At 49.0% G+C, this 12,087-nt stretch overlaps 1 long non-coding RNA gene across 1 annotated transcript; it reads left to right on the plus strand.

The window, feature by feature from the left end:
- The first annotated feature begins 1,123 nt into the window (after window positions 1–1,123).
- Window positions 1,124–11,885, plus strand: LOC143648699 (uncharacterized). Its single transcript, XR_013158730.1, has 3 exons — window positions 1,124–2,143; window positions 3,268–3,407; window positions 8,202–11,885. It is a non-coding gene; the product is annotated as an uncharacterized LOC143648699 (long non-coding RNA).
- The last annotated feature ends 202 nt before the right edge of the window (window positions 11,886–12,087 follow it).

Raw genomic sequence — 12,087 nt, forward strand, 5'->3', positions numbered from 1 at the left:
GAGCAGGAGTCAGAGAGGAGAGGGGCCACGGAGGGCTAGGTCTGAGAAGGCCGCACCGGGGCTGACCCTTACAAGGGTCCTGACATGTGAAAACCCGGGAGATGGGGCAGAGGGAAAAGGCCGTTGGGCATTTAAGATTGAGCCAATCAAACACAGGGTGCCCCCAGAGCTGTTCCGAGACCCCCACCTGCCTCTCCGAGCTCCCCCCATAATTGAAGCTTTGTGTCCTCTGTGTGGCCACTGGGTGCTCCCCTGGGAGGCAGGCAGGGCCAGGCGGGGCTCAGCCTGAGCTCCCAGCGCCGGGACAGCAGGGGCGCCACAGAGGCGGGGGGCGGGAGCGGGTGGGGGCGCCCTACGGGCCTTGGGGCCATGGGGCGGGGCAGGGGGGGCAGTTGGGGGCAGCCCTCGGGGAAAGAAAGCACACGGCCAGCTGGTGTCAGCTCCGGAAGTAAGGGACGGCGAAGCAGCCCCCTTTAGGGGACTTGACGAAAGGCCGAGGGGTGGAGGGGCGTCCAGTTGGGGCTGGCGCCACCCTCCCCCCAGCTCCCTGTGGGTCCTAAACACGGAGTGCAGGCCCGGCTGAGGGACACCAGGGGGCGCCATCCGGTGCCTTCCCGAGGACAAGGGGCCTCTCGCAGACCTCATCACCACTAAATTGGGGTGCTGAGCCACGGCGCCTGGCCCGCGGGCTGCTCTGCATTCTACGGGGACATGCAGAACGTTCTGGAAGAGTGAGTGAGTGAGCGGATGAAACAAAAGGGAAATCCCCTCCTGAACGTGCCCTGAGAGATGGGCCCCACCCCAGGCCAGCCCAGGAATAACCTGCGTTGCTGGTGCATGGGCAGGACTGCTGGGGACCCCCAGTCCCAGGTCTGCGCTGGTTGAGCAGAAGGAAGGCCTTCCGCTGTGGTAGAGACGAGGGGGCCCTGGGGTGGGTGTTCAGGAGAAGAGGGCTCGCCGGAGGCCCTGCCCCCCGCCCCTGCTCCCCACCCCCTGGGCCTGCCATTGGGTGGGCTTTGCTCTCTGAGTCCCCAAAGGCCGGTCAGCCACAGCCGGGACAGCCGGGAGCAGATCTCTGTGCCCGACCAGCCACATCTCTGGGGTGCAGTTCCATCAGCTCTGCCCTGAGGGGCGGCCCAGGGGGGCCGGGGAGGAGAAGCAAGATGCGGGGTCCTGCACCCCCCTTCCACCCAGTCCTAGTGTGCAGCTCCCTGGAGGCAGGTCCAGGCCGCGGTGCAGGACAAGGAGCCCTTGTGCCTTCAGGGTGGCGACAGCTCGTCCGTGCAGGGGCTGCTCCATGCCAGGGATGCCTTGGTGCATGTGCTCGCTGAGGGGTCAGGCCGGCCACAGGCTTTCCCAGTGGGGTTTTCCCCATGGAAAGTGCTCTCAGGAACCCAAAGGCTTCTGGAGCGTGGGGTTACACCTGAGCAGGTGTGTATGGAGCAGCTGAAAAGGGTGACGGTGGCGGCAGTGCAGGGACACACCCCATCCACCCTGTCCTTGACCCATGGACCTGCAGGGCACAAAGTAACCTCAGAAACCGACCTTCTTAGGACTCACTCCACAAGTGAGCCAACTGATTGGGCGCCAGCAGAGGTCCTGGCTGGGGCTGGGGCCAGGACCCGTGTCCCCGGCTGCCCTCGCTTGCTGAGGCTCTCTTAGACCCTCGACCTCCTCGGCCCCAGGATGAGTGATTAGAGAAGCAGGTCTGCCAGAGCCGCACCCTCCGGGAACCCGCTGTCCCAGTGGAGACGGGAGTGCTGGGGCTGCAAGCCCGGGCGGGGACCAGAAACAGGACAGGTTGTACCCAGGAATGCAAATGAGCTGGCCGCAAGAAAGGGGAAGGGCGTCCAGCCTGGCCCGAAACCGGCAGCTGCAGCCGTGCCAACACAGCTGGCCTGGAAAATTCCCTGCACCAGCTGATGCCCCTGGCAAGGGCAGGGCGCTGGATTTTGTGTTTTGAGCAGCCGGGGGTGGGGTGTCCTGGTTAATGAGGACCGGCCAGGGGTCCAGCCTGCCCACCAGAGGGCTGCCCAGGCTAGCCCCAGCCCTCGGAATCTTTTGCCAGCAGCTGGGACGAAAGGGAAGCACCTCCCCCCAGCCATGGTGACTTCGTTTTCCAGCCACAAGTGCAGCCCCGGAGGTAGGGGAGCCAGAGGGCAGAGGAGCTCAGCCGACTTCAACCCAGATGGGTGGAAAATTCCCCGGCCCGCGGTGCTGAGCCACAGGATTTGGGTAGCCAGGGGGGTGCACTGGGCAGAGGCTGGGGCTGGCAGCCAGCACCGACAGGGAGATCCAGACAGTGGGGACAGAGAGGGAAGCTTGGTGCCCTGGAGCAGGCGCTGCCTCCTTCCTTCTCTGGAGAATTGCAGACGAGCGGAAGCAGCTGTGGGCTGCAGGCTGGGGGGCCTGCAGCCGGGGCTTCCTGCCACCCTTACTCAGTGCGGGAGGGGGGAGCCGGGGGGTGGCTCTGGCCTGGAAAAGGGCCCTCAGTGTGCACAGGGGAGCCCTGGGACAATCCCTGAGGCTTCCAAATTCCCATCACTGGCCTAGAAACCCGAGGGCCACCTCCGGGCTGCGTGTGCAGGCTGCCCCCAGCCTGTGGTGTCCGCAGGACTGTGGGGAAGTGGCAAGCAGCTCTTGCAAGAGGGCAGCCCTGCCCCAGCCTGACCACCACCTTGCAGGGCCAAGGACCGGGCTGGGGCCGAGGGGCTGGGGCTGAGGGGTCCTGGCCGTGGTGGTCAGCAGGCGTTTATAACCCTGGTGGCTGAATTAGCGGGGCCCCGGGGCCCACCAACCGTCCACTCCCTTGCTCTTGTCAGCAAATAATATACCTGGGAACTGTCTCATGGGTTCAGGGAGCCCCCAGACCTCACCGAGCAGCTCCGCCCTTTAACCTCATGGAGTGTCCCCACCCCAAGCCCCATTCCTTAGAAAGCGGAGTTGACTGCAGGCTTCGCCACGTATTGGGGTCGGGAGGTGACAGTTAAACGGATTTGGAAACACCTATTGCATCTTTATTTTCACCGCCAGTGTACTGTTTGCAGTTTTAAAATGAGGCATTTAAAACGGGCTCTGAAGCCAAGCCCATGGAAGGGTCAGACCTTCACTGGTTTGAGCAACATAAGGAACTAAAAAGATATTCATTTCTTAGCTTCCAGATGCAAGAAAAATCTGAAAAGGAAATGAACACCCACATTTGGTTTTTAGCATCTCCCGTGTTAGCTCTCACCCATGACATGTGAATACTCTGGAATGACATTGTAGGTTCTGAAAATGCTGTGTCTGCCCCAGGCCTTGGTGCCCACGTCTCCCAGCAGGGAGAAGAGCTGCTCCCGAGCCCGGCTGTCTTCACAGAAGGAGGAGCGGGGCGGCCGGGCGCTGGGAAGCGCTGCTGCTTGCACCCGGTAAGACCCCTGGGGCTCCGCGGACCCCCATGCTGCTCCCACGCCTGGGGATAAAGTGGTCTCGCCCTGCAGACGGAGCGGGGGCCCTTCCCAGGGCGGTCCGGGCTGGGTGCCAAACCCTGGCCTTGGGGACGTCCTTTTGTCCCGCGCCCTCCTCCTGAGCAGACAGCTCCGGTGTCTCAGGGCTCCTCCCCGAGCCCGGGACTCCGCCCAGCCGCTTGTTAAAGCAGATAAGCACCCACCGCGACAGGGCCATGCAGTGGCGGCAGGCCGGGAAGATGAGGTCAGCGCCGTGGCACGCTGGTGGGAGAGCAATTCGTTGGGAAACATGAGCCAAACAGAAAAGAGGCAGTGCAGCCCGGAGTCTTTTTCCAAAACCCCTTCTGGCGGGCTTCCAGCTGCGGGCAGGGGCATGGGGGGTGTGGGGGTGCGGGGGCCCGGCAGGGGGGGCTTCCGGGGTGCAGAAACCACGGTCAGCCCCAGAGCCAAGCTGCCAGGGGCTTTACCGTGCTCAGTTCTCTCTCTCTCTTTTTTTTATTTACGTTTTGAGGTTTGGGTTTCTTTGGAAGTTTCCCTAATATTTTTCCAGTAATGTCATAACCGATATGAGGAAATGTTCAATTTCTCTAGAGTCTCATTTTTGGCCGGGGAGGGAACCCCCCCCCAATTGGTGCACGTTGCAGACACCTGGCGACCCAGGGGGGATGTCCATGGAGGGGCTAGCCCAGCCGGGTGGGCGGGGGCCCCCAAGAAGGGGCGGATTTCCTCATAAGTGTTTAGGACTGACAGTGCAGTGTAATGAGGTGATAATAAACAGTCAGCTGACTTCAGTTGTTTGTCCTGCAGCTTTAAGCTCGTACAGACAGGGCACCTCTTACTTCCCGCGCCAGGGCAGTCCACCCCCGCCCCTCACTGTTTTGCTGAACTCAGCGTTGGAGCCCTGGGGCCGGAAGGTGACCCGGGGGCAAAGCTCCAGTGGGCTCCAAGCCCCAGGGGTTTCAGGGGGACCCCACCACTCCATTAGGAAAGAACCTCCTGTGCTACACGAACAGAAAAGGACAGAGAGTGACACCAAAACCCAAGGAGATAGGCACAAGAAAGAAAACCAAAATATTTACACCCAAAATACACGCAATGAAAGAAAAAACACATCAACTGGACTTCATCAAAGTGAAAAATTTTTGTGCATCAAAGAACTTTATCAAGAAAGTGCAAAGACAACCTACACAATGGAAGAAAATACTTTGAAACAACATATTTGTTAAGGGCTTATTATTCAGAGTATATAGAGAAATCCTACAACCCACAGGCGATGCGGTTAAAAGCTGTGCAAAGGACTGGAGTGGACATTTCTCCAAAGAAGATATTCAGATGGCCAGTAAGCACGTGAAAAGATGCTCATCACTGTTCATTAGGGAAATGCAAATAAAAACCACAGTGAGAGGCCACTTTACACCCACTAGAGTGGCTATTACTTAAAAAAACAACAAAAAAGCAGGTGTTGGTGAGGATGTGGAGAAATAGGACGCTGGTGCATGGTTAGTGGGGTGGAAATTGGAAGACAGATGGCTGTTGCCTCGGAAACTTAGTAGAGAACCAGTCTATGCCCCGGCAGTCTCAGTTCCAGGTACATGCTCCGAGGAACTGACAGTGGGCACTCAGGACAGGTGTTTGCACACTGACGCTCAGAGCAGCATTATTCAGAACAGCTAAAAGTTGGAAATAACCCAAGTGTCCCTTAGGGATGAATGGAAAAACAAAACGTTCTCAATTCACATAAATGAATGTTATTCAGCTGCAAACAGGGTGAAGTTCTGATGCTTGCACAGCATGGGCGAGCCTTGGAGATGTCATGCTGGGTGAGATGAGCCACAGAAAAGGGCAGGGATTGCCGGGCCTCACTGACATGGAATAATTAGAATAAGCAAACTCATAGAGACAGAGAGAGGAGCCCAGGTCATCAGAAGTGGGTCAGGAGAGTACCGAGAGTTAGTGCTCAAGGACTGGAGTTTCTCTTTGGGGTGACGGAAAATTCTAGTGACAGATGGTGGTGACAGCAGGACAACAATTGAATTGTAGGCCTGAAAGCGGCAAAAACAGAAATTTTAGGTTGTATATATATTAAAGTACAACGTTTAAAAAAGAAAAAAAACAACCACAGGCCAGTCTCATGCACGAGCACAAAAATACAAATTAAAATATGTAGATACTAATAAGCTATGACCCAGCAGATGGAAAGATGGTTAGAAATTAAGGAAACTTCAAAAATAGATCTCCTTTTTTCATGGGGAAAAGAGCAAACTCTCATGGTTACTTTCGTCGATGTTGAAAAGGCAGTTGACAGCATTCAACATACACTTGTGTTTTAAAAGAATAGTCCTAATAATAAATATACAAATTGTCCCCATGGTCAATAAAAGCATATGTGACAGATTTCTGCCAAAATTCCAGAATCTTGCTGCAGGAGGAGACCCGGGAGGCACCGACAGGGAAGCGGGAACAGGTGGTCTCCCTCCTGGGTGATGGGTTGGGGATTTGCACCCACGTCCCAGGACAAGAGGAAGAGGAGGGCTTGCAGCTGGGGTGATCGATGCCGGAACCCGAGGGCATGCTCTGCAAGACGGTAACCGAGTAAGAGAGCCCCGGGAGAGGCAGGTAGAGAGCTGCGTGCACAGGGCTCGACAGCCTTCTCCAGTGCAAAGGGCAGCTGGAGAAAAGGCTCTGTTTATGAGAGCAGTAAAACGATAAACACCTACGGATGAAATAAAAAGAGCTGCGCAAGGAACTCTAAACCAAGTTTCTTGAATGAATGAATGCAAAGAAAGGGAAGGAAATCCTGTTCTTGGCCAGAAAAACTCAATACGACTGAGCGATCAAGTATCCTGAAATTAGTCTATAACTTTACTGTAACGCCAGTAAAATACCAGCAGGTGTTTTTTTTTCCTTAGAACTAGACAGACTGACCCTAGAGGTCATATGGAAAAATCAGCAGGCAAGAGTAGGTAGGAAATTCCAGAAGTTACGCCAGGGAACCAGTCCTGCCAGATATTTAAAATAGTTAGGCAGTTGCAACATGAGAAATGTGAACAGACAGAGCAGACAGAGCTGTGAAGTGGGACAGAGGGAATGGAAATAGCCCCAACACACGCACGTATGCATGCACACACATCCATATATGTGCACCCACACACATGCAGGCACACTGCACGTGCCTGTGCAAGCACATACATGACACACACACACACACACACACACAAGCATCTTGTGCAGGAGACATAGGCCATTGGTGAATAAAGTCTATTTGTTAAATGGTCCTACTGAGACAACCAGGCAGTCGTCGAGGCCTCCCCTCCCTCACTTGCTAACCCCCCAATTTATGACTGGTTATTATTTCAGAGAGTTAGTTGTAAAATTTGAAACCATAAGCACAGACTAGTTTCATTGAATCTTTTTTCTGTATCTATTTTTTTTAATTGTGAAAATAGCATATATACCAAAAAGCAATACGTTTCAAAGCACACAGCAGCAATCAGATATAGAACAGATTTCAAAATTTGTATGGGTTACAGTTCCACGATTTTAGGTTTTCCTCCAAGACACTGGAGACTAAAAGAAATAGCAATAAAACCATCCCAGAGTCATACTCATTTGTTAAATCCCATCTTCTCTGTTATAACTCCACCTTCTCTTTTTATCTTTCTCTCAATCTTTAGGGGTATTTGGTCTATGCCCATTCTAACTTTTTCATGTTGGAAGGGGCTGTTGATAATATAGGGTAGGGGAGTGCAACTAGCTGATGTTCTGGAGAGGCTGGCACCTCTGAGTTGTGGGACTTGTCTGGTCCAGGGACCCATCTGGAGGTTGCAGTTTTCTGGAAAGTAATTATACTGCATAAGGAAGCTTTGTAGAATCTCAGATAAAGCTCTAGGTGTTCTTTTGGATCGACAGGAATGGCTTTGGCAAACTATGATAAATAGCATTATCTAGCTGAAGCTTGCATAAAAGTGGCCTCCAGAGAAACCTTTCAACTCTATTTGAGCTCTCTCAGCCACTGATATCTTATTTGTTACACTTCTTTTCCCCCTTTTTGGTCAGGATGGCATTGTTGATCACACAGTGCCAGAGCCAGGCTCATCCCTGGGATTCATCTCCCACATTGCCAGGGCGGCTTTCACCCCTGGATGTCATGTCCCACATAGGGGGCAGTGAGTGATTTTACTTGCAGAATTGGGCTTAGGCAGAGTGAGGCCACATCTGAGCAACAAAAGAGGTCCTCTGGAGGTGACCCTTAGGCACACCTATCGGTAGGCTAAGCTTCTCCACTACCTACATAAGCTTCAAAAGAGCAAGCCTCAAGATCAAGGGCTTGGCCTATTGATTTGGGTGTCCCTAATGTTTGACACAGTATCAAGGGATTCCCTTATGGTAAAGTTTAATAGTTCCATATATTTTTTCCCATCTCTCAAGGGACTTTGGCAATACTTTTTACTTTTCTGCTCAGCATACTTTGGGCTGTACCTGGGCATTAAATTAAGCTATGCAGAATACGAGTCCTCATTTCCATTCTGGGCTCCCTGTGTTTGGGTTGTTTAAATGATCTCTCCAGACAGGTTGAGTTAGATTATGTGCTACAGAAAATTAGGTCTTGGGTGAAATAAACTTCTCTTCCTTTAGTCTCACAGAGTAGATGTTCTAAAATATGGTGTCCTCCTTACCCATGTATTCTGATTGACATTCCCCCTGACCCAGTTGGCTTCGTTCTTATCTCTAATTGAAGACTGATCTCTTTTTCAGGTTCTTTAACAGTCATTGCATGTGGCCATGCGGACTTTCAGACCCCCGGAACTTCCATTTGGAGACTTGGGTGTCACAGAGGTCCCTAAAGTTCCAGGGAAACACCGGGTTGTACACATATAGCACAGCCTCTAAAAATCTAGAAATAACAATTATAGCTCTGGACTAAACGCAACCACTATAAGAGCTTACAATCTAGGCCCCAATTTTCTTATAAGTATCTTTTAAAAGAGACAATACGATATTTGTTTTTTTTGTTTCTGGCTTGTTTAACCTCATCAAATGTCCCACAAGTTCATTCACAACATTGCATGCCTCATGACTTCATTCTTTTCTGTAGCAGCATAATATTCAATCACAGGTATACATAATACACAATCACAGTTGACCATTCTCCTTCTCAGTCAGTGCATCCTTCAGCCACCTCCATCCACTGGGCATCAGGGATAATGGTCCATGTCTCATATTATCCTCACTTGGTGGTACAGTCATCAACAGTCTTAATTTTGGACACATTTCATTGATCCCAACAGAAAAATAACTGATAAACACACCCTCACCAAATAGAAAATCCAAACCTCATCTAAGCTTTTGTCCCCATCCCCATTACTTACCCCTGCTGTTGTTTGGTTCTGTGATGTCTTCCTGTTAAACATGGCCCATAGCATGCAATCGTGTTCCCCCTAAACCCCGATATTATAAACTCTTTATACAAGATTCATACCTTAGAAGTGGTTTATGCAAGAACGTATTTATATTTGTAGTGATAATTGGTGGATTACATGGCTCTTTCAATCACGCGCACCTTCAAAATGGCAATATTACTTACAATCTCACTAATAAACTGTCTTTGCTTCTATCCATTTCCTCATTAGCTAACCATTCACTCATCTCTAGCTTCCGTGTGTCTCTAAGACCCCTGTATTCTGTATTATGAGCCTCTGAGTTTACCTTTATCAAGTTCATAAAAGCGAAATCATATAGTAGCTATCCTTTTGTGTCTGGCTTATTTCACTTAGCATTATGTCCTCAAGGTTCGTCTAAACTTGTCAGGTGCCTCAGGATGTTATTTTGTCCTCCTGCTGCATAACATTCTATCGTTTGTATATATGACATTTTGTTTATCCACATCTGTTGATGGGCACCTGGATTATTTCTATCTTTGGCAATTGTGAATAATGCTGCTGTGAACATTGGTGTGCAACTGTCTGTGTCACTGCTTTCAGCTCTTCTGGGTATATTGTGAGTAGTGGTATTGCCAGGTCATAGGGCAATTGAAATTTAGTTTTCTAGCTGTGTTCCATTAAAGCTGCACCATTATACATTCCCACCAGCAGTGCATAAGTGTCCCAATTTCTCCACATCCTCTCCAACATTTATGGTTTCCTGTTTGTTTAGTAGCAGCCGTTCTTATAGGTGTGAGCTGATTTCTCATTGTAGTCTTGATCTGCATTTCCCTTATAGCTAATGAAAATGAACATCTCTTCATGTACTTTTGAGTCATCTGTATTTGTTCTTCAGAAAAATGCCTATTCATATCTTTAGCCCATTTTATAATAGGGTTGCTTGTTCTTTTGTTGTTCAGTTGTATGATTTCTTTGTGCATACAGGATATCAAACCTTTGTCTAATACATGATTTCCAAATATTTTCTCCCATTGAGTTGGCTGCCTCTTCACCTATCGAATAAAGTCTTTTGAGGAGCAGAAGCATTTGATTTTGAGGAGTTCCCATTTATCTATTTTAATTTTTTACTTGTGCTTTGGGTGTGGAGTTTAGGAAGCTACCTCCTAATACTAGCTCTAGAAAATGTTTCCCTATATTTTCTTCTAGGAGTTTTATAGTACTGGTTCTTATACTTACATCTTTGATTCACTTTGAGTTAATTTTGGTATAGGTGTAAGGTAAGGGTCATCTTTCATTCTTTTGGCTGTTGATATCCTGTTCTCCCATGCCCATTTATTGAAAAGACTTTTGTCCCAGTTCAATGGATTTGGGGGCTTTCTTGAAGATCAGTTGAGCTTTGATTTGGTGCTTTATTTTTGTATTCTCAATTTGATTTCATTAGTCAATATTTCTATCTTTATGCCAGTACCATGCTGTTTTGACCACTGTGGCTTTATAATAAGCTTTAAAATCAGGAAGTGTTAATCTTCTCACTTTATTCTCCTTTTATAAGATATTCAAGATCTCTTCCCTTCCAAATGAATTTGATAATTAACTTTTCCAAGTCTTCAAAGTAGGTTGTTGGAATTTTGATTGGTATTGCATTGAATCTTTGATCAATTTGGGTGGAATTGACATCATAACTATATTTAACCTGCCTATCCATGAGCACAGAGTGTCTTTCTACCTATTTAGATCTTCTCTGATTTCTTTCAGCAATGTTTTGCATTTTTTTGTGTACAGTTCTTTTACACATCTAATTAAATTTATTCCTAGATACTTGATTCTTTTAGTGGCTGTATCAGTTAGGGTTCTCTAGAGAAACAGAATCAACACGAAATATTCGCAAATATAAAATTTTTAAAAGTGTCTCATGTAACCATGGGAATGTAGAGTCCAAAATCTGCAGGGCAGACTGTGAAGTCGATGATTCCAATGGAGGGTCTGGATGAACTCCACAGGAGAGGCTCGCCGGCTGAAGCAGGAAGAGAGCCTGTCTCTTCTGAATCCTCCTTAAAAGGCTTCCAGTGATTAGATTAAGCATCACTCATTGCAGAAGACTCTCCCCTTGGCTGATTACAAATGGAATCAGTTGTGGATGCAGCCGATGTGATCATGATTTAATTCTATGAAATGCCCTCATAGCAAAAGACAGCCAGCACTGGGCCAACCAGACAAACAGGTACCACCACCTGGCCTAGTTGACACATGAACCTGACCATGACAGTCCACCCCTTGTCAACTTGGCAGCTATACTCATCCCTTAAACCATACCTAATTTCTAAATAAAAAACAATAAAACACATTTTTTCTTTCACCTAACAATAGTCAATTGTCCTGCATATAACTGGAAACACGTTAAATCTCTCCAGAATAGGGTACAAGTCCTTGGGTAATATTCATTCTTAAACTTGATATCTTACAACTTAAATAGTATAACATGAACAAAACAGTATCACAGTCCTCATTTCTGTAACTGATCACTTGGTCATAGTTCATAATTATCACTACCTCCTTTACTACCCATTCCATGTTCCCTTTACCCTCAGCAAGCAGTTCGGCTGGCCATAGTTCTTTGCCTGGAGAGGTGACCCAAACTTTCATTCCTGATGTTTCAGAGCCATTGGTAGTCCTGCCTGAATAGGATTGTTGCAGTTTTCCATTGATTTTAATCACAGGGCATGGTAGTACTAAAAGATGCCCTAGGGAATTTCCTATATTCCAGGAAAACTCTTCTTTACCACCATTGTGTAGTTGCAGTCCTATTTCCCCCTGATAGTCAGGGTCAATCACTCTAGCCAATAATGTAATCCCCTTCTTGGTTTGTTGATCCAGGGGCATGAGTAGTGCAAAGTGACCAGGTGACAGTCTTAGATTCCAATTCAATGGAATCATTGTTGTGTCTCCTGGTGGAAGCACTTCTTCTTTTGGAACTAAAACCCGTATACCAGAAGAGCTCACAGTCTCAGGGACGGGAAGCAAAAAATTTCCTAATGGATCACTAGGGGTAATAGTGAGTAGTGCCACTCCCATTTCCACCCCTTGGTTCCTGGACCCATGAATCCTGGGCTATGGGAGAAACAGCACCATACAGCGGATGCTGATTCAGAGCATACACAGATTCCTGGAGAATATTACCCCAGCCCTTCATGGTACTGCCACCTAGTTGGCACTGTAATTGAAGGCCATTTCACAGTTCTATCAATCCAGCTGCTTCTGGA

This window comes from Tamandua tetradactyla, chromosome 10 (genome assembly GCF_023851605.1).
Source record: "Tamandua tetradactyla isolate mTamTet1 chromosome 10, mTamTet1.pri, whole genome shotgun sequence".
In the NCBI taxonomy this organism is placed as follows: domain Eukaryota; kingdom Metazoa; phylum Chordata; class Mammalia; order Pilosa; family Myrmecophagidae; genus Tamandua; species Tamandua tetradactyla.